The sequence below is a fragment of the Coenobita brevimanus genome, chromosome 84 (genome assembly GCF_032717465.1).
Source record: "Coenobita brevimanus isolate Jiangsu-jjx chromosome 84, ASM3271746v2, whole genome shotgun sequence".
Taxonomy (NCBI): domain Eukaryota; kingdom Metazoa; phylum Arthropoda; class Malacostraca; order Decapoda; family Coenobitidae; genus Coenobita; species Coenobita brevimanus.
Genome location: NC_137037.1, coordinates 25,021,182 through 25,043,551, shown reverse-complemented (window position 1 = coordinate 25,043,551; position 22,370 = coordinate 25,021,182). Strand labels below are relative to the sequence as shown.

The following is a 22,370-nucleotide window of genomic DNA, read 5'->3' as shown; positions in this document are numbered from 1 at the left end:
GAGTCAGGGATTTACCTCGTCCCCTACGGCCTGCCTTCACTGTAGGTGCTGGTGGAGACTCCGACGACAAAGACTCAGGAGAAATTTCCGCTGAAGAGGTGGAAGATATCTGTGATGTGGGGTTGGGAGAGCGGGGAGGTGATTCACCTTGGGACTCACGGCGGGCTGGGTCGTGCAGGGCCATTGTTCCAGGGCTAACCCGCCTCCTCTTCACTCTCTTCCCAAATTCCTTCCCTTGCTGCACTAAGGATTCCTTTCCCTTGGAGCTAGGACGAACTTGGGACACTGAAGCACTCGTACTGGCAGTTTCTGTCACGATTTCCTCCCCAGGCTCATCACACGATTCACCCGAAAGATCAAAGTCACTATCTATCATTATCATCGATAGTTCAGCCAGTTCACGTTCTACAGCAGAGTCACTTAGTCCTTTACCACTTCCCAGATGAGGTTTAGTTGGGGTAGAGGTCACAGGGCCCTTTGCAGTGGGCGCAGAAGCGGCGGAAATGGAGGGGCACAAGTGCGACATGGTTTCACCTCAAAGGACGACGCTGAATTGAATGACGTGGCATATATGGGCAGCCAAGGGTTGACAATGTCAGTGTGGTGACAGCTGGTAATTTATATGCTATGAAATAATTGGTAGGAAATCTAGACAATACATAATAGATTAGGTAGTTCCAGGTGAATGTAAATATCACTTAGGCTTCTCCCTTCCTTTCTTATATATATTTTTATTACGAGAATAGGTCATATGGCATATTTCAAGCGGAAATAAGCAGGGAAAATTAGCGAACGAGTGCAAGTGGGGTGTTTCCAGGTGATAATTAGCCAATTACAGGTGTACTGCACTATCATTTACCTTATTTCTTTTTTATATATAAATTATTTTGTATAAGAATAGGGCATAGGGCTCATTTCAATGGATGAAATCAGTGGAGAAATCCAGGGAAGATTTGCGTAGTGTAGCACGGCTGGGCAGACGAGAGGAGAGGGTAATGGTGGGGAGGTAGGGAGAGGAGTCAAGAACAGGGAAAAATGGCAAAATTGTCAACAATGGATGGGAGTACAGATGACATTAGCAGCACTGACTATTGTTGGTCACTGGCAGTACTGATAGATGATACAAGTCACCACTTGAAAGCCTGGGTGAATTCAAAATAACACAGAATCACAAAAGAGACGCCCCGCAGTATTAGCCATTGCGCCCGAGCGTTACGAAAGTGATGCCCCGCGGTTAAGGGGTTAAAATTGGGACTGAGTAGCCCTACTGTAGCCCCATTCTTTTGCACTCATGGTGACACAAAGAAAGGGTTGAATGATGAATAGTTAAAAGTTCTTTGAATTCCTTCCTGCATTTTAATGCACGAGGCTGTACACGGGCCGAACAGGGTAGTACTCCCAAGGGGAATGGGAATGCTGGTGATAGGGAGAGCTGGAGCTCCTGTTTCACTAGCTATCTAACCATCCCCCTTTGCTGACCTTTTCAGTGTGACAGTAACATGGAGAGTAGACCAGCATACTCTTCCAAACATTTCCTCTAACTATCTATGCACTACACCACATGCACTTTACATTTCACACAACGTATCCCACTACGTTACAGGGGTTGGCGCCAGCAAGGGCATGGGCCAGAAAACTTTGCCCCCACTACCTAGTGGCGGACTTCTGCAGGGAGGTGTGGCGGGGGTTCCACCGGCATAAATCGTGGGTCCAGGGCGAGATGGGGCTCGAGCCTGTGCTAGAGGGTACAGGGCATTGCGGTTCCCAGGCTGCCGCTTCCGCCCAATAGAAAGGGGCCCGAACCTGGGAGTAGTGCCCCAGGAGGCTGCCCTATCAGTGGGTGTATAATGGCGGGATAGTTGCAGTGCCTAGGCGCTCTTGGAGGATGTCCCTGCAGCTGTCCTGGCAGGGTGCCCCGAGGCCACTACCACAGCCACTGGTAAGCTGGTGGGCTAGGGGTCCCAGATCCATTGCCTGGACCTGGGACTGTGCAGTGAGTGGGACCTGTGCTATGTCTGTCCCCCTTTATTAATACTGAAGATGACAAAACAAAGTAAGTTTCAAAGCAAGCTTGAGGACAGTAAATCACCCATGGGGATGAGGGTGGGTTCATGGAATGTGGGAAGTTTGAGGGGAAGAGCGGGGGAAGTCGTTGAGGCATTCAGTAGGGGGTGGGTGGATTTCGCGTGTTTGCAGGAAGTCCGGAACAGGGGTGGATCAGCCAGAAAGATTGTTGGGAAGGACTGTTGCTATAAGTTGTTTTGGCAGGGGGGGACAGACGGATATGGAGGTGTTGGTGTGATGGTTGCGGAGAAATGGGTGGAATATGTTATGAATGTTTTGAGAGTAAGCGATAGGATATTGGTAGTGAAAATTCTGTTGGGTAGAAAGATAGCTGCGATTATATTGGCATATGCTCCACAGGCAGGATTGGATGAAGCAGAGAAAGATAGATTTTGGGATGATTTAATATGTGTAGTGGGTGGTATGCGGGATGATGAGATAGTGATTTTGGGAGGGGACTTAAATGGTCATGTAGGTGAAGCAGCACAAGGTTATGAAGGAGTGCATGGGGGATGTGTGTATGGTCTAAGGAATGCAGAAGGGGAAAGGATACTCGAGTTTTGGGAGGCAACAGACATGATTGTGTGCAACACATATTTTAGGAAAAGGGACAGTAGGTTAATTATGTATGAGTCTGGGGGAAATAGCAGTCAGATAGATTATTTTTTGGTTAGGAGGGCCGATAGGAGGTTAGTGAGGGATGTTAAAGTTATAGGAAGTGAGGAGTGTGTGCAGCAGCACAAACTATTGATTTGTGATATGGTACTTAAAGAACAAGTGATGAAAAAGAGGACTTATGTACCTAGGAGGAAAGTATGAGAGCTGAAAAACAAAGTCGTAAGGGATGCCTTCTATAGCGAGTTGAGGAGAGTAGTGGCTGAACAGGGAGCTGTAGATGGAGGTGTAAATGACCAGTACAGAGCACTCAAGAACAATTTCCTGAGAGTTACTGATGTAACATGCAGTTGGACAAGAGGACCACCAAGACATAAAGTGACTTGGTGGTGGGATGAGGGTGTAGAAGCTGCAGTTAAGGAGAAAAGAAGGCTTTTCCGGGAATGGAAGAAGGGTGGTAGCAAAGAGGAATATTTGGCTGCCAAGCGTAGGGCTAGAAGAGAGGTATACAGGGCAAAGTCCGAGTCACAGAGACTATTACTTGATAACCTAAATCATGGGGAAAGGAAAAATATGATATTTAGGGTGGCAGGTCAAGTGAAGAGGGATAATCGGGATATTATAGGTGAGCAGTGTGTGAAGAATGATAAACGAAGGGTAGTGGTGAACAGTGAGGATATTAAAGATGCATGGAGAGAGGATTATAGCCGGTTGTTGAATGAGGAGTTTGACTGGGACATAGAAGGTTTGGAGCCAGCAGAACCAGTGTCAGGCCCTTGGCCTTTGATTGATGCTGCTACTGTGAGTGAGGCAATAGGCAGGATGAAGGTGGGGAAGGCAGCAGGTGTGTCTGGGTTGACTGCTGAAATGTTGAAGGCCTCAGGCAGTATAGGGGTGAGTTTAGTCACTGACCTGATAAATAGGATTATTTATGAGTGTGTTGTCCCAGATGATTGGCTGAAGAGTGTAATTGTAAATGTGTATAAAGGGAAGGGTGATGCCCTGGAAAGAGGAAATTATAGAGGTATAAAGCTTTTAGATCAGATAATGAAGGTAAGGGAGATAGTTTTAGAAGGTATTAGAGAAAGAGTGAATATTGATGAGATGCAGTTTGGGTTTATGCCAGGTAGGGGGACCACTGATGCCATATTCATTGTTCAACAGCTTCAGGAATAATATATTGGTAGGAGAAGGGATCTTTATTTTGTTTTTGTTGATTTGGAAAAGGCCTTTGACAGAGTCACTAGAGAGGTGGTGAAGTGGGCAATGAGAAAGCTTGGCTTAGAGGAGTGGCTGGTTAGGGTGGTTATGGCCATGTATGTAGGTGTTCATACCCAGGTAAGAGTGAATGGAGATTTGAGTGATGAGTTTTCCGTGAATGTTGGTGTGCATCAGGGGTCAGTCTTGAGTCCCATGTTGTTTATCATGGTACTTGAAGCCCTTTCACACGACTTTAGAAATGGACCCCCGTGGGAGTTGTTGTATGCCGATGATTTGGTGTTGATTGCAGTGAACGAAAGGGAGGCGGAGGAAAGGTTTAGGAAGTGGAGAGATGGTATGGGGCACAAAGGTTTAAGGGTAAATGCAGATAAAACAAAAGTGATGATATCTAGGGTTGGTGGCGGTACTGTCAAAGGTGACGGAGAGTGACCATGTGCAGTTTACCACAAGGGCGTGGAAAGTAATTCCATCTTGTGCGGTGCTTGTGATAAATGGGTGCATAAGAGATGTAGTGGTATCAGAGGTAGACTGCGAGATAATGCTGATTTTATGTGTACGGCGTGTCGGGGTGAGCAGGTGATTGTCAGACGTGAAAGGATTGAACTTGCTGGTGAATCCCTTGAGTGTGTGGAAGAGTTTTGTTATTTGGGAGACATGTTGTGTGCTGGAGGTGGGGCTGGAGCTAGCTCTGTGGCTAGGGTGAGAAGTGGTTGGAAGAAGTTCAGGGAGCTCTTGCCTCTCCTGACATTGAGGGGACTCTCCCTACGTGCTAAGGGGTCTTTGTATGCAGCATGTGTTAGGAGTGTAATGCTGTATGGTAGTGAGACCTGGGCAGTGAAGGAGGAAGATATTCGCCGGCTCAGATGTACAGAAATGACAATGATTAGGTGGGTGTGCAGTGCGTCCCTGCGTCCAAGGCCTGGAGGGGCTGGGTTTACGTTGGAAGAGTTGAGAGGTAGGATGGGACTGGAGTGTATTGGTGTTGTGATGATGAGGGGTAGATTGAGATGGTTTGGACATGTGGAGAGGATGGGGGATGATAATTGGGTGAGGAAGGTGAGAAGTGTTAATATTGGGGGTGGGGTTATGAGGGGTAGACCGAGAAAGACATGGGACGAGGTCATTAAGTGTGACCTCAGGGTTAAGGGACTGAACAGGGAGGCTGCAATGGATCGTGCAGCGTAGAGAACTGCCATTAGGTGACCAAGGCCGACACATGCAAGCATGTTGGAGCCTTTAAAAATGAAACGAAACGACTAAACGATCTCCCAGAATGCCAAGGTTCAGTACGGTGTTGTGCAGTTTTACCTAGTATGATTTAATTATAAGCAGATTACCCTTACGGTTAGTTTCTGAATACAGTCACCGCCCACGTAATGCGGGAATATTGTATCCTGAAACTTCCGCTTTATGAGATTTCCGCGTTATAGGGCTGTATGTTTACATGTTAAAGAAGTTCATGGTACAGCCAGCCCCAAGTTAACTTTTTGGGGTTTGAAATGAACAAGTCGGGCACTCCCGGTCCTCCCTCCATCTCCTCTCTTCTCTCCTCCATCCCTCCTGCATCCCTGTTATGGCTGTTTCTGCCTGGGAACAAATGAAAAAAATTTCCACTGCCAAAGGTGAGATAGGCTGTGGTACAAAAGAATTTCCACTGCCAAAGGTGAAACAGAGTGTGGCACAAAAGAAGAAAGCATACAATGAATGGATGAGAAATAGGGACGTGGAAGAAGTAGAGAGGCGGAAGACAGAGTTAGATGTAGAAAGGAAGAGAGACGTGAAAAGATTAGTAAGAGAGAGTAAGAAGAGAGTGGATGAGGAATTTGGAAGGAATTTGAGTGTAAAGTGTAGGGACTGTAAGAAAATGTTCTGGAAAGAGGTGAGGAGAGTAAGACAGGGTGGAAGTGAAGTTAGCAGGGGAGTGAAAGATAAAAATGGTAGATTACTTGTGGAGAAGGGAGAAAAAGTGAGCAGATGCAGGGAACACTTTAAGGAATTGTTGAACATAGAGGATGGCAGTAATGCGAGTATAAGTGGCTGGGGAATGGCTGGGAGAAGGAGGGAGGTGAGAAGACAGCAAGAAATCAGTAGGATAGAAGTTGTGAAAGCAATGAAGAAAGTTAAATTGGGGAAAGCCCCAGGAATTGATGGAGTGTGTGGTGAAATGCTGAAGCATGGGGGAGAGATAGTAGTTGAATGGATGTGGAAGATGTGCAGATTGGCCTGGGAGGAAGGTAGAGTCCCGGAGGATTGGAAGTCAGGTATAATTATTCCCTTGTACAAAGAAAAAGGGTTAAAAGAAGTGTGTGGTAATCATAGGGGCATTTGTCTTCTTAGTATAATAGGAAAAGTGTATGGTAGGATACTTATTGACAGAGTTAGAGAAAGAACAAAGGAATTAGTTGGAGAAGAACAGGGAGGCTTTAGGAAGGGAAGAGGTTGTGTAGATCAGATATTCATTCTTAGATCTTTAGTGGAAAAGTTTTAGAGAAGGGAAGGAAGTTGTATGCGGCTTTCATGGATTTGGAGAAAGCATATGACAGGGTGGATAGACAAGGATTGTGGAAAGTATTAAGATTATATGGAGTAGATGGGAAGTTGTTGAATGCTGTGAAGAGTATCTATGATGGTGCTAAGGCTGCATTGCATGTGGATGGTGAACTGAGTGAATTTTTCTCTTTGAAGGTTGGGTTGAAGCAGGGATGTGTCTTGTGTCCATGGTTGTTCAATCTGTACATGGATGGGGTAATAAAAGAGGTACAAGGTAAGATAATGGATGTTGGAGTGGCCCTGGTGAGAGAGGGTAGTGTTTGGAAACTCCCTGTACTGTTGTTTCCAGATGATACTGTGTTGTTGAATGAAGACGACGAGGAGCTGCAAGGCGTTGTGGATGAGTTTGGGAGAGTGTATTAGAAATGGAATCTAAAGGTGAATGTAGGGAAGAGTAAAGTGATGGTCTTTGAGACAGGTGAAGTCAGTGAATGTACAGCGAGGTTGGATGGTGAGGAATTGGAAAATGTGAGTATGTTTAAGTACTTGGGTAGTGTGATGAGTAAGGATGGAGGTTTGGAGGGTGAAGTGCTTGAAAGGGTACAGCAGGGAAGAAAGGTTGCTAGTTCCTTGTAAGCAGTGATAAGAAACAGGGAAGTGAGCATGGAATTGAGAAAGTTACTACATGACAGTATTGTGATACCAACTCTAACGTACGGAAGTGAAGCTTGGACGTTGTTGGAAGGACACAAGTCAGGAGTGAGAGCAATGGAAATGAATTATTTAAGAGGAGCTTGTGGAGTCACATGGAGAGACAGGCTGACAAATGAGGATATAAAGGAGCATTGTGGTGTGGATGTGGATGTGATAGGAAGCGTTAGGAAGAATACACTGAGGTGGTTTGTCCATGTGGAGAGGATGGAGGATGAAAGACTGGCGAAGAGAGTGTATGTGAGTGAGGTGGAGGGGGGGAGAGGGAGGGGGAGGCCGAGGTTGAGATGGAGGGATGAGGTGGAGAGGTATATGAGAGAGGGGGGTGTGAGTTGGGAGCAGAGCAGTGAAATGGCGGGGGACAGGGCAACGTGGAGGCGATTTGTTTGTGGCCACCCCGAACGGGATTGAGGCATCTGGCAGTAGATAGATAGATAGAAATTGCTTATATTGGTATAAATTGTATACCAACATCTTTGCTGGTGTTTACACTATAAGATAAGCTAATGAAAACACACAAAACTGATGAGTAAAAGTGCAGAAATGCAGTGAGAATAAAATGTTCCAGAGTAAAAATAGTTTCAAATAACTTTCCAACATCCATCTATCTATTGCCAGACGCCTTAATCCCATACGGGTGCAAGCATATGTCGAGATGCAGATTTGGTAAGGTTTGTTGTGGTGTTTTGAGAATTTTGACACGACCAATAGTTTTTGATTAAATCTAAGAAAAAGAAAAAAAAAAAAATCGCTGGCCATGAAATGGATGGAGGAGGGATGGGGATAGGGAATTGGGGATGAGAGAGGAGATAGGGGGATGGATGGGATGTGTGTGTGTGTGGGTGTGTGTGTGTGTGTGTGTGGGAGTGAGTGAGTGAGTGAGAATGATCGAGTGAGTGAGAAAGTGAAGTGAGTGAAAGAATGAATGAGTCAGATAGGTTGGGGGGATAGTAGTTCTTGTTTCTCTCCCCTTCCCCCCCCACCCTTCCTCACCCCCACCTGTCTCCATCTCCTTCCCCTCACCCTTCGCCACCCTTGCTTGTGATTTCTGACCTTAATTTTATGCCTCACGCTACGTTTTATCTATCATTGGCCATAGAGTATGACTGTGAAACATAAATTGGGGCCTCCCACTCTTTATGTCCATCGTCACCTCATAGTCAGGTGCTATAAAAAATGAGCAGCTTCCTTCGACTGCAGCATACAGTGCTCTCGCACAGTGAACATGTTCAGACTGAATGATTCCTCTAGTGAACGATCAGGGGATAATCAGGTCCACAGAACCATAATGAACGAGGTGAACCCCAAGTGAATGAAATCGGGGAAAAGAGTAGGCCGTAACTGCTGTCTCCCATTTTGAACAACCCCTTCCCCCCCCCAGTAGATGCTGCACAAGAGGCCAGATCTGGGCATTCTGTTGAGCAGAATCCAATGGAGAATGAAGATTTGCCTGTGTTGATGTTCTGAGAGACGAGGTCAAGGCTAATGAAACCAGTTACCTTAGGACACAGGAAGTGCTCAGTGGACTAGAAACCTTTTTTCGTTATTACATTGAAAGGCACAATACGGAAGTCAGCATAAGGAAACAAACACTCATCACACTCTACTACTGAACTCAAGAACAGGAGGAGTCAGTTGCCTCTACATCGTCTGCTACACTTCCTGGGGAAGACGATGATGTTCTGATGTTATTGGTGTCATTTTTGGACTTTGAAGGTTTTTGAGGAGAGGTGAATGAGGTAGAGGCACATGGAGAAGTGGTTCAGTGATGTGATGAGGGCGGGACTGGTGATGGGAATGAGGGAGTGGAAGGTGATGTGGAGGGTCACCCTAAGTGTACCGTAAAACACTCTAACTTTGGACATTTTTTATGTGTTTTAATGAATAACTCTGTGTAAAATGGTACAATTTTATCCCTGTTGATGTCATGTGGTAGCCAGGGACAGTACCTACTGAATCTCTATATTAAAAAAAATTGGCCACGCCAAACTTTTTTTTTTTTTTTTTTTTTCAAGCGTCCAAAGTCAGGAACAAATTTCCTAACTTTGGACAGCTCTTCCAAACTTCGGACATCCATATATTTGCCCTTTAAACTTGAGAATGGTTAACAGCACCTATCTCTGGACACACTGTCCAAACATCGGACACTTTAGAAGTTTTTAAAAATGTAAAAAAAGAATATTGGCCCAGGTTATACATATATAAAGAGAAATATCCAAACGTATCTTCCTTTTTGAGCTCATAAATTGAGATCACATTAAGATGCATCATATCACATTGTAGTGAGGTATTCTGGCCATAAATATAACTTAGAACTATTCAGAAACTTTTTAAGACAAAAAAATTATATAAAAATACATACCATATATTCCAAACTGTAAGGGGAACTGACCTCTTATTCCTAAACAAAACTTTACTTAATTATCAAGTACCTCACTGACTAAACAAATGCATACTGAAATAACATAATATTGTGTTAAACACTTCTTACTGGTTCTAATGACACCCACTAACACGCACACAAATCAACAGACACACGCACACATAGGCACATGTTATGAAGGCACCATGGAACGTATTAACGAGCTACACACTTTGGTCTTATACACACACACACACACACACACACACAGCTGGAGAAAGAGAGGTAACAACGGAACAAAGGAAGAATATAAAAGAACTAGAAATGAATACACAAGAATACGAAGAGAAGAAGAAAGGACTTTTGAAAAAGGTATAGTAGACAAATGCAAGGTTGAACCCAAACTGTTTTATAGATTTGTTAATGGCAAACTGAAACAAAAGGAAGGAATCACCAAATTGAAAGTAGAAGGAGAGGTCTATACAGATGCAGCAGTGCAAGCTGAAATAATGAACAAATGTTTCCAATCGGTTTTCACTAATGACAAGGAGTTTGTGGAAGGGGAGGGAATGATTAGAAATGTACAATTGATAAAAGATATAAAAGTGGAGGTACAGGAAGTGTATAAATTACTAGAAACTCAAGATGTAAGGAAAGCCCCAGGACCTGATGGAATTTTTAATTGGGTACTGAAGGAATGCAGAGGACAGCTGGCGGATAAAATTCACAGTTTAATTGTGTGTCCTCTGGAAGAGGGGAAAGTGCCACAAGAATGGAAGAGAGCAAATGTGGTACCAATTTATAAGGGAGGAAACAGGGAAGAATCCCTGAATTATAGACCAGTGTCTCTAACCAGTTGGTAGCAAAATTGTGTGAGAGAATCCTGAAAGACAGATGGATAAAATATCTAGAAGAGATGAATATTTTGGCTAAATGTCAGTTTGGAATCAGAAGTGGAAGGTCATGTGTGTCCAACTTGTTGAGCTTTTACTCAAGAGCGATTGACGTGGTACAGGAGAGAGATGGTTGGGTGGATTGTGTGTACTTAGAGAAGGCCTTCGACAAGGTACCTCATAAGAGACTAATGTGGAAACTAGAGTATATAGGAGGACTGAAGGGGAAACTCGTGGAATGGATGAGAGGCATTTTGAGAGACAGACAAATGAGGACAGTAATAAAGGATAGGATGTCTGGATGGAGGGAAGTAACAAGTGGAGTCCCTCAAGGCTCGGTGTTGGCACCATTAATGTTCCTGACTTACGTAAATGATATGGTAGATGGAGTGAACAGTTATGCAAGTCTGTTTGCTGATGATGTAAAGATCTTGAGGAAGGTAGAGGTTGAGGAGGTTTGTAAAATGCTGTAGGAGGATCTGGATAGGATACATGATTGGAGCCAGATGTGGAAAATGAAATTCAACATAAAGAAATGTAAAATATTGGAAATGGGTAAAAGTACCTGGAGGCCGTGGCAGAATTATTTGTTAGGTAATGAATTAATCACAAAAAGGAGAGAAGAGAAAGATTTGGGAGTGCTGGTCCAAGATAGTTTGTCACCTGAAAAACATATTAACAAGATAGTTAGAGAGACTTAATAAACTCTTGACTAATGTAAGAGTAGCATTTCATTATATGGATGAGGAGATGATGAAAAAATTGATAGTGGCCATGATCTGCCCCAGGTTAGAATATGCAGCAGTAGTGTGGTCTCCACACAAAAAGAAAGTTATAAACAAGTGAGAGAATACAAAGAACAGCAACCAAGATGGTCCCCAGTCTGGCAGAACTGTCATACAGAGAGAGGCTGGAAAAGCTGGATTTGCTTTCCTTAGAGGAAAGGAGAAAGAGGGGAAACATGATTGCAGTGTTCAGGACCATGATAGGAGTAGATAAAATTGACGGAGAAGGTCTGTTTATATGGGATACGAGAGCAACAAGAGGACATGGAATGAAATTGTAAAAGTCAAGCTGCTTGAAGGATATCAAGAAATATAGTTTTCCGTATAGAAGTATAGACCTGTGGAATAGCCTGGACAAAGAGATCATCCAGTCTAAAAGCTTAAATGAGTTTAAAACTAAATTTGACTTACTGAGAAACAGCGACGGGAACCCACGAGCATAGCACATTTCGTGTATATCACAATTAGGTATATTAGGTAAATACATAAATATTTGGAACGACTGGACAAGGAGCTGGGGAAGGCGAAAAACATTCATGTGTGTAAAAGTAGACTAGATAAATGTGGATATAGAGACAGGACAACATGAGCATTGCTCAATTCCTGTATACTACAAATAGGTAAATACAAATAAATACACACACACACACACACAGAAACAAACGTCCCAAATAGGCCTGTGGTTGTAAACACACACACACACACACACACACACACACACACACACACACACACACACACACACACACACACACACACACACACAGAGGGAGTCAATCGAGGCAGACGTGCGGCATCAGAGCTCCGTACCGAACCAAGAAGAAAAAAAAAAAGTTTAAACAAGACTTGTTCAAACAGAAAAGTGAACCAAGACGAAAGAATGCGCTCAGTCATCTGAGGTTTGTTTAGATACAGCAGCATGGGGAATGTAAGTACAGACTCTGTCCTTTTAGTATTGCAAAATGGATACATACTTTAGTAAAGCAAATTTGGAAAAGAAAAGGGATAAAGGTAGAAAGCAAAATGATGATTTCTACCAAGAACTGGTTGAAGTGGAGACTCACAATAGACTGGTTGAACATGTACACAAACTAGAAATGGCTTTCAATAATGAAATTGATGAAATAAAGAAGCAGATGCACTTGCAAAAGGAAGAAATAGAAAAACTAGGAAGGGAGGCCAACAAGAAAGACACAACCATCAGTGAACTAACAGTGGAATTGAGTACACTTAGAAGAAAATGAGTGAAATGGCAAGTACAGTAGTCAATCACGAGAGTGTTATGGAAGAGTTCAAAAATGACACCGAGACAATTAGGCAAGTAAGCAGTCTTATAGACCAGAGCAGTAATATTGAGGAGAAGATAACACTGGTGAATGAAGCTGTGCAAAGCTACAAAAATTATGTGGAAACCACTTATGCTGAAATGGTGAAATTAAAGAAAGACTTAGAAACAAGGGTGGAGGAAAAAAGCATTAAACAGGAAGTGAAAAGAATAATCCAAAACAATCCAAAGTTAGTCAGAGATTCAATAGATATAAAGAAATCTATAGTAATCACTGGTATAGAAGAGGAAGAAGTAAAAAACAAGATCACAAGAGAGAAAAAGGAGATGGCAAATGTAATGAGCTTACTGAAAGAAGTATCAGAGGAAATCTGTAATAAAGATATAGAGGAACAAAAAAGGTTAGGGAAATACGAGAAAAGCAGGACAAGACCTCTAAAGGTGACTTTCCAGAGTGTAAACACTGTGGAAGAGATACGAAAAAATGCAAAGAATCTTATGGAAAAAGAGGAGTTCAAAAATGTATGGATAAAAAGATGCCTAACACAAGAGGAACTGGAATTACTGAAAGAGAAGAGGGAGGAAGCAAAAACAAAAAATGAGGGAAGATCAGAAGAGGAGAAGAAGAAATTTTTTTACAAAGTAATAGGATTGCAGGTACGAAAGTGGTACACAAACAGGATGGAATAAAAAGGAGGAAGGTAGTAAAACCATGTCATGACAAGTATATAAACAAGATGATAAAGTTGATGTACTCAAATGTGGATGGAATGGTATCTAAATTATTAGAGATGAATGATTATGTCAGAGAAAATAAACTACAAATAATATGTCTAACTGAAACAAAATTAACATCAAGGATATCCAATGACATACTAAACTTAGAGGAATACAATATATGGAGAAGAGACAGAAATTTAAAAAAAGGAGGAGAAATTATAATATTAACTAAGAAAAATCTAAAACTCAATGAAATAAAACTAGATATACCATCACAAGTAGAACTGATTGCAGTAGAGATCAACACATCTGAAAGGAAAGTAATTGTAGCCAATTTGTACATGCCACCCAGATCAAACACATGGGAAAGAGATGAATATGAGGATCTGGCAGAGAGTACAGTTCAGAGTTTAAGAGCATTACTACATAAAATGGAAGAGAAATCGGAAAGAATTATACTAACTGGGGATTTTAATACAAATATAAATTGGAATACTCTAGATATAATTAGCCAAGAAAGCTGTTGGGACCAAAAGCTCTTGGATCTCGTGCAAGAGTTTTTCCTAATGTAACGTGAGGGAAACCACCAGAAAAAGAGGACTTGATGTACCTTCAGTGCTAGATCTAATATTTACTAGGCAAGAAAATGATATTGACAGTTTAATATATCACCCTCCACTCAGCAAAAGCGATCATGCAGTACTAAATTATAACTTCAGGATAGCATATGACAGTTAACAACAATGACAGTTACAAAAAGAGCCTAAACTATAAAAAGGGAAATTATCAAGACCTAAGGAAGTATTTCTTAGACGTTGATTGGGAAAATGAGCTTAGAGGACAAGATTTAAATGCTGTATATAAAAAATTCTGTGAATTTTATGAAATAGGAGTCCAGAAGTACATCCCACAGCACAAAGAAGCAGATAAGAAAATACAGAAATGGTTCAATACAGAATGTAAAAAATCAAAAGAAAGAAGAGATTTGTTGTAGAATAGATACAGAAGACACAGTAGTGAAAGGGCGTATAATAATTACAAACAGGCAAGAAACGATTATACAAGAATAAGGAGGGAAGCCCAAAAACAGTTTGAGGAGGATATAATAAATAAAAGTAGTGATCAACCAAAGCTGTTTTACAGCTACATCAGAAGCAAAACCAAAGTAAAAGATATAATACAATCCATTACGGACGAGGGAATCACTTATACACAAGAGAAAGATATTTGTGAAGCACTAAATAAAAATTTCCAATTAGTTTTTACAGAAGAAAAAAATTTTGAGAGAGACTATGTGGAACATGCATGTCCACACATACTACCAGATATACAAATAGCGGAAAAAGTAATACAGGAGGAGTTAAGTAGATTAGATAGAGGAAAAGCAAGTGGTCCTGATGAAATTTCACGTTGGGTACTACGAGAATGTGCAAAGGAGTAACACTGGAAATGAGAGCTATCTGAATATGTTTGCAGATGATGTAAAAATACAAAGGAGAATTACTAGCACAGACTCTTGTAGGGAGCTACAAGAAGAATTAAATAAACTTCATGAATGGAGTAGTACATGGCAAATGGATTCAATGTGGACAAGTGTCATGTAATCAAGTTTGGTAAAAGTGGAAAAAGACCTGATTGGGATTATAAGTTAGGAAATAAAACCCTATACACAGGAAATAAAACCCTATACACATCAGAAAGAGAGAAAGACCTAGGTGTGATTATCAATAACAGACTATCTCCAGCTGACCACATCAGCGAGAAGGTACGGAACATGTATACATTTTTTTCATTCATTCATTGCCAGACGCCATGTATCCCAAACGGGGTGGCCAAGGGCTTAGAGTTAATTGTTTTACGGGGAGGGGCACTAATCCTCCACCAACCCCACTTCACACGTTGGGAGAACGAGCCAACAGCATCTGGTGTTCCCAGGGGGTCACCCATCCAAGTACTAACCAGACCCAACGTTGCTTAACTTCGCTGATCGCACGGGAAGCGGTGTACTCAACGTGGTATGGCCGTTCTGCTTGCAAATATGAGAATAGCATTCACATACATAAATGAAGACATGCTAAGAAGGATAATAACATCATTCATTAGACCAGCCCTGGAATATGCATCAGTAGTCTGGAGTCCTCATCTCAAAAAACACATAGACAAGATTGAAAAAGTTCAAAGGGCCGCTACAAGATGGATACCAAGCTTAAGGGACCTAAGCTACGAAGAAAGACTAAATAAACTGAATCTACCAACACTACAGGAGAGAAGGAAAAGAGGTGACATGATAATGCTATATAAGTGCATATCAGGGAAGGAGAAAATAGACATAAATGATTACTTAACATATGGAGAAGCATCAGCAAGAGGACACTGCAGAAAACTGCATAAGAAGAGAGGTGATAAAGACGTAAGGAAATTCAGTTTCCCAAACAGAGCAATTGATCAATGGAATGCACTACCGAATGAAATAGTGTGTGTCAAAACAATTCACAAATTTAAGGATATGTATGATAAATATGGTTTAAGACACGGGACAGTACGAGCTTGACTCATTCCTGTAAAGATACAATTAGGTAAGAACAATTAGGTAAGAACACACACACACACACACACACACACACACACACACACACACACACCGCTTGCTGGTGCAGTGGTAACGTTCTTGCTTGCCAACTGATGGACGGGAGTTCGCGCCTCGCTCAGGTTGCGAAAAGTTTCACTGACGAAGTGGGTGGTTACTGTCCCCCTCGAGCAAGGGGACGGGTGTGTGCATGTGTGAAGGTCACAGCCTTGCCCTTAGGTCGGACTATATGAGCTCTTAGCTTCCTTCCGGGAGGGTAAAAGCTGACGATCACGACCATCAAGTGATCCTGACCGACCCGGTGAATTACACACACACACACACACACACACACACACACACACACACACACACACACACACACACACACACAACAATGAGGGACTCGAATTTCAAGGATTTGATACAAATACCAATGTCATGGACCTGGTTAAAACATTAATTATGAGGATTAGTGAACTTGAAAAGAAAGTAGAGAATCTAGTGATAAAGGATGTGTCTGAAAATACGGATACTACCATACAGAGTCTGATCCAATCCAATGAAACAGCGAATGAAGAGATTAGAAATTTGAAGCGTGAAAATGTTGAATTGAGGAGGAAACTAGAAGAGAGTACTAATAAAACGGAGAAGGTGAGTAGTGTATTAGAAGAGCATAAGGCAAAGTCGGTACATGTAGAAGAAGAACAGAAAGAAGTGGTCAGCTTAAGAGAGATCATCCAGGAAGAAAGGGAAATGAACAAGAAAAAAATGGAAGAAAATGTAGTGAAAATACTGAAGAAAAAAGAGAAAATAGTGAGAGAAACTGTAGAAAGGAACAGATGTGTGGTAGTATTTGGAAACAGGGAAGAGGAAGAAAAGGTTAGGTTCGTAAGACTCGAGAGAGACACGAACCTGATGAGAGGAATATTAGGCAAGATTGACCCCGAAGGAGACAAGTGGGTAAAAGAAATTGAGGAAGTAAGGAGGATAGGGCCTTATAAGAAAGGGGAAACAAGACCAATGAGAGTCAAGTTTACATCAGAAAGTGTAATAAATGAGATACTTAAAGTGACCTGGAAATTAAGCAAAGAGGCAGGGATGGAAAATATTATAATAAGAAAAGATCTGAATGAAGAAGAAAAAGAAGTTTTAAAAGCATTAAAGGAAGAAGTAAAAGAAAAAAATGATAGGACAGAGGAAGAATGTAATACTTTTTTTTGGAGAGTATTGGGTATGAAAGTAAGGAAATGGTATTTAAGGAAATAGAAGTGAAGGAAACTAAGGGGGATGGTTGTGAAAGATCAGAAGTTGAGGAATTGGTACAGACAGAGAGTAGGAGATAAGAGGGTATTAAAAACGTCAAAAATAATTTGAAGGTGATATATACTAATGTTGATGGTTTCATATCGACAAGGATCGAAATGAACAATTTCTTGAGAGAACATGAACCTGATGTCATGTGCTTTGTAGAGACCAAATTAAGAGAAGATATTGATGTTCATTTGGGAGAGGGTAAATACAAACTGTGGAGAAAAGACAGAAAAGAAAAAAAGGGAGGAGGAGTGATGATAGCAGTGAAGAACAACATAAATGTAGATACTGTGGAAATGGGAGAAGGCAGGGCTGAAGTGATATATATGAAATTAGAAACTGGAGAGAATGTTAAGGGAGATATGGCGGTAGTGTATGTTCCCCCAAAGACGAGAGCATGGAAGGATGACGAATACCATGAGATGTTGTCAGATATGGCTAGCTGTTTCCAAAATATAATTGAGAAAAGCAATAATATAATTTTGGTGGGTGACTTTAACTGTAAGGAGGTGAACTGGGAGGAATGGTACTCGGGAGGCGGCGAGGATTCGTTGGGCACTATGTTATTAAATATAATAATGAATAATTTGATGATGCAATGGGTCAAAGAAGAGACACGGTTTCGAGGTGAGGACACACCAGCAAGGTTAGATTTACTGTTCACCAAAGAACCCGATGTAATAGAATCATTGAAATATCTCTGTCTTTTAGGAAAAAGTGATCATGTGGTCATTGAGTTCCAGATGTTAATAGGAAACGTCGAGCCAAGAGACGAGCTTCGGCGGTAGTGTATGTTCCCCCAAAGACGAGAGCATGGAAGGATGACGAATACCATGAGATGTTGTCAGATATGGCTAGCTCTTTGCAAAATATAATTGAGAAAAGCAATAATATAATTTTGGTGGGTGACTTTAACTGTAAGGAGGTGAACTGGGAGGAATGGTACTCGGGAGGCGGCGAGGATTCGTTGGGCACTATGTTATTAAATATAATAATGAATAATTTGATGATGCAATGGGTCAAAGAAGAGACACGGTTTCGAGGTGAGGACACACCAGCAAGGTTAGATTTACTGTTCACCAAAGAACCCGATGTAATAGAATCATTGAAATATCTCTGTCTTTTAGGAAAAAGTGATCATGTGGTCATTGAGTTCCAGATGTTAATAGGAAACGTCGAGCCAAGAGACGAGCTTCATAGCCAGGGAAGATACAACTTTGGGAAAGCAAATTTTACAGGATTGAGAAACTTTTTTGAAAATGCGGATTGGAGAAAATTCAGAGAAACAAGAGAGATAAAGAGGAAGTGGGATATCTTTCTAGACCTCTATAATTTGGGAGTGGAAAAATTTGTACCAAGAGTAAGAGGGAAAGAAAACAGGAAAAAGGAGTGGTTTAATAGAAGGTGTATGATAGCAAAATAAGAGAGAGATAAGGCGTGGAACAATTGGAGAAAGAGAGGTAACAACAAATCAAAGGAAAAATATAAAAGAACAAGAAATGAATACACAAGAATATGTAGAGAAGAAGAAAGGAATTTTGAAAAAGGTATAATAGACAAATGCAAGGATGAACTCAAACTGTTTTATAGATTTGTTAATGGCAAACTGAAACAAAAGAAAGGAATCACCAAACTGAAAGTAGAAGGAGAGATCTTTAAGGATGCAGCAATGGAAGCAGAAATAATGAACAAACGTTTCCAGTCAGTTTTCACTAAAGAAAAGGAGCTTGTGGAAGGGGAGGGAGTGATTAGAAATGTTCTGGTGATGAAAGATATAAAAGTGGAGGTACAGTAATTGTATAAATTACTGGAAACTCAAGATGTAAGGAAAGCCCCAGGACCTGATGGAATTTCTAATTGGGTACTGAAGGAATGCAGAGAACAACTGGCGGATAAAATTCACAGCTTAATCGTATGCTCACTGGAAGAGGGGAAAGTGCCACAAGAATGGAAGAGGGCAAATGTGGTACCAATTTACAAGGGAGGAAACAGGGAAGAACCCCTAAATTATAGACCAGTGTCTCTATCCAGCATGGTCGCAAAATTATGTGAGAGAATCCTGAAAGACAGATGGATAAAATATCTGGAAGAGATGAATATTTTGGCTGAATGTCAGTTTGGATTCAGAAGTGGAAGGTCATGTGTTTCTAACTTGTTGAGCTTTTACTCAAGAGCGATTGACGTGGTACAGGAGAGAGATGGTTGGGTGGATTGTGTGTACTTAGACTTAGAGAAGGCCTTTGACAAGGTACCTCATAAGAGACTAATGTGGAAACTAGAATATATAGGAGGACTAAAGGGGAAACTTCTGGAATTGATGAGAGACTTTTTGAGAGACAGACAAATGAGGACAGTAATAAAGGATAGGATGTCTGGATGGAGGGAAGTAACAAGTGGAGTCCCTCAAGGCTCAGTGTTGGTGCCAGTGATGTTCCTGATTTACGTAAATGATATGGTAGATGGAGTGAACAGTTATGCAAGTCTGTTTGCTGATGATGTAAAGATCTTGAGGAAGGTAGAGGTTGAGGAGAATTGTAAAATACTGCAAGAGGATTTGGATAGGATACACAATTGGAGCCGGACGTGGGAAATGAAATTTAATGTAAAGAAATGTAAAATATTGGAAATGGTTAGAAGTACCAGGAGGCCATCACTGAATTATTTGTTGGGTAATGAATTAATCACAAAAAGGAGAGAAGAGAAAGATTTGGGAGTGCTGGTCCAAGATAGTTTGTCACCAAAAAAGCACATTAACAAAATAGTTGGAGAGACTTATAAACTCCTGACTAACATAAGAGTAGCATTTCATTATATGGATGAGGAGATGATGAAAAAATTGATTGTGGCCATGATCCGCCCCAGGTTAGAATATACAGGGGTAGTGTGGTCCCCACACAAAAAGAAAGATATAAACAAGATTGAGAGAATACAAAGAACAGCAACCAAGATGATCCCCAGTCTGACAGACCTGTCATACAGAGAGAGGCTGGAAAAACTGGATTTGCCTTCCTTAGAGGAAAGGAGAAAGAGGGGAGACATGATTGCAGTGTTCAGGACCATGGTGGGAGTAGATAAAATTGACAAAGAAGATCTGTTTGTATGGGATAAGAGAGCAACAAGAGGACACGGAATGAAATTGAAAAAGTCAAGCTGCTTGAAGGATATCAAGAAATATAGCTTTCCTTACAGAAGTATAGACTTATGGAATAGCCTGGACAAAGAGATCGTCCAGTCTAAAAACTTAAACGAGTTTAAAGCTAAATTCGACTTATTGAGAAACAGCGACGGAAACCCACGAGCATACTCGTAGTACATTCCGTGTATATCACAATTAGGTATATTAGGTAAATACTTAAATATTTGGAACGACTTAGACGAAGAGGTGGTGCATGAGAAAAACATTCATGTGTGTAAATGTAGACTTGATAAATGTGGATATGGAGACAGGACAACACGAGCTTTGCTCAATTCCTGTATACTACAAATAGGTAAATACACACACACACACACACACACACACACACACACACACACACACACACACACACACACACACACACACACACACACACACACACACACACACACACACACACACACACACACACACACACTCCCCTAAGAGGCCTGTGCTTGTAAAATACACACACACACACACACACACACACACACACACACACACACACGCACACACACACACACACACGAACAGCCGGAGAGAGAGCGGACGTCCCAGCCATCGCTGCTAACCTTAAGTAGTTTCAGGAATTTTGTCTGTCCTGTCTCCTAAGGTCTTGTTTTAAATTCGAAATAATGAAAGTTAATAGACTACCAAAAATGTAAAGATTTATTGACTAGATTGTGCATGAATGTTGTAGTTTTTTTTCGGTAACAGCTGTTTTGGTATTTAACCAACATCAAACATGGCCGAAAATATAAACAATGAGGGACTAGAATTTCAAGGATTTGATGCTAATACCAATGTCATGGACCTGGTTAAAACATTAATTATGAGGATTAGTGAACTAGAAAAGAAAGTAGAGAATCTAGTGATAAAGGATGTGTCAGTAAATACGGAAACTACCATACAGAGTCTAATCCAGTCCAATGAAACAGCCAATGAAGAGATTAGGAATTTGAAGCGGGAAAATGTTGAACTGAGGAGGAAACTAGAAGAGAGTACTAATAAAATGGAGAAGGTGAGTAATGTATTAGAAGAACATAAGGCAAAGTGGGCACACGTAGAAGAAGAAGAGAAAGAAATGGTCAGCTTAAGAGAGATCATCCAGGAAGAAAGGGAAATCAACAAGAAAGAAATGGAAGAAAATGTAGTGAAAATACTGAAGAAAAAAGAGAAAATAGTGAGAGGAACTGTAGAAAGGAACAGATGTGTGGTAGTATTTGGAAACAGGGAAGAGGAAGAAAAGGTTAGGTTCGTAAGACTCGAGAGAGACACGAACCTGATGAGAGGAATATTAGGCAAGATTGACCCCGAAGGAGACAAGTGGGTAAATGAAATTGAGGAAGTAAGGAGGATAGGGCCTTATAAGAAAGGGGAAACAAGACCAATGAGAGTCAAGTTTACATCAGAAAGTGTAATAAATGAGATACTTAAAGTGACCTGGAAATTAAGCAAAGAGGCAGGGATGGAAAATATTATAATAAGAAAAGATCTGAATGAAGAAGAAAGAGAAGTTTTAAAATCATTAAAGGAAGAAGTAAAGGAAAAAAATGATAAGAGGACAGAGGAAGAATGTAATACTTTTTTTTGGAGAGTATTGGATATGAAAGTAAGGAAATGGTATTTAAGGAAATAGAAGTGAAGGAAACTAAGGGGGATGGTTGTGAAAGATCAGAAGTTGAGGAAGTGGTACGGACAGAGAGTAGGAGAGAAGAGGGTAATAATAATGTCAAAAATAATTTGAAGGTGATGTATACTAATGTTGATGGTTTCATATCGACAAGGATCGAAATTAATGATTTCTTGAGAGAACATGAACCTGATGTCATGTGCTTTGTAGAGACCAAATTAAGAGAAGATATTGATGTTCATTTGGGAGAGGGTAAATACAAACTGTGGAGAAAAGACAGAAAAGAAAAAAAGGGAGGAGGAGTGATGATAGCAGTGAAGAACAACGTAAATGTAGATACTGTGGAAATGGGAGAAGGCAGGGATGAAGTGATATATATGAAATTAGAAACTGGAGAGAATGTTAAGAGAGATATGGTGGTAGTGTATGTTCCCCCAAAGACGAGAGCATGGAAGGATGACGAATACCATGAGATGTTGTCAGATATGGCTAGCTACTTGCAAAAAATAATTGAGAAAAGCAATAATATAATT

At 41.1% G+C, this 22,370-nt stretch overlaps 1 protein-coding gene and 1 non-coding gene across 3 annotated transcripts in view; one reads left to right on the top strand and one right to left on the bottom strand.

Annotated features, from left to right (window-relative positions):
* LOC145410222 (GTP-binding protein 10) overlaps positions 1-22,370 on the top strand; it is a 364,639-nt gene that overhangs the window by 200,747 nt on the left and 141,522 nt on the right. The gene's annotated exons all lie outside the window — the stretch shown is intronic.
* On the bottom strand, positions 15,057-15,175 carry LOC145410289 (5S ribosomal RNA). The gene has a single exon (XR_013899252.1). It is a non-coding gene; the product is annotated as a 5S ribosomal RNA (ribosomal RNA).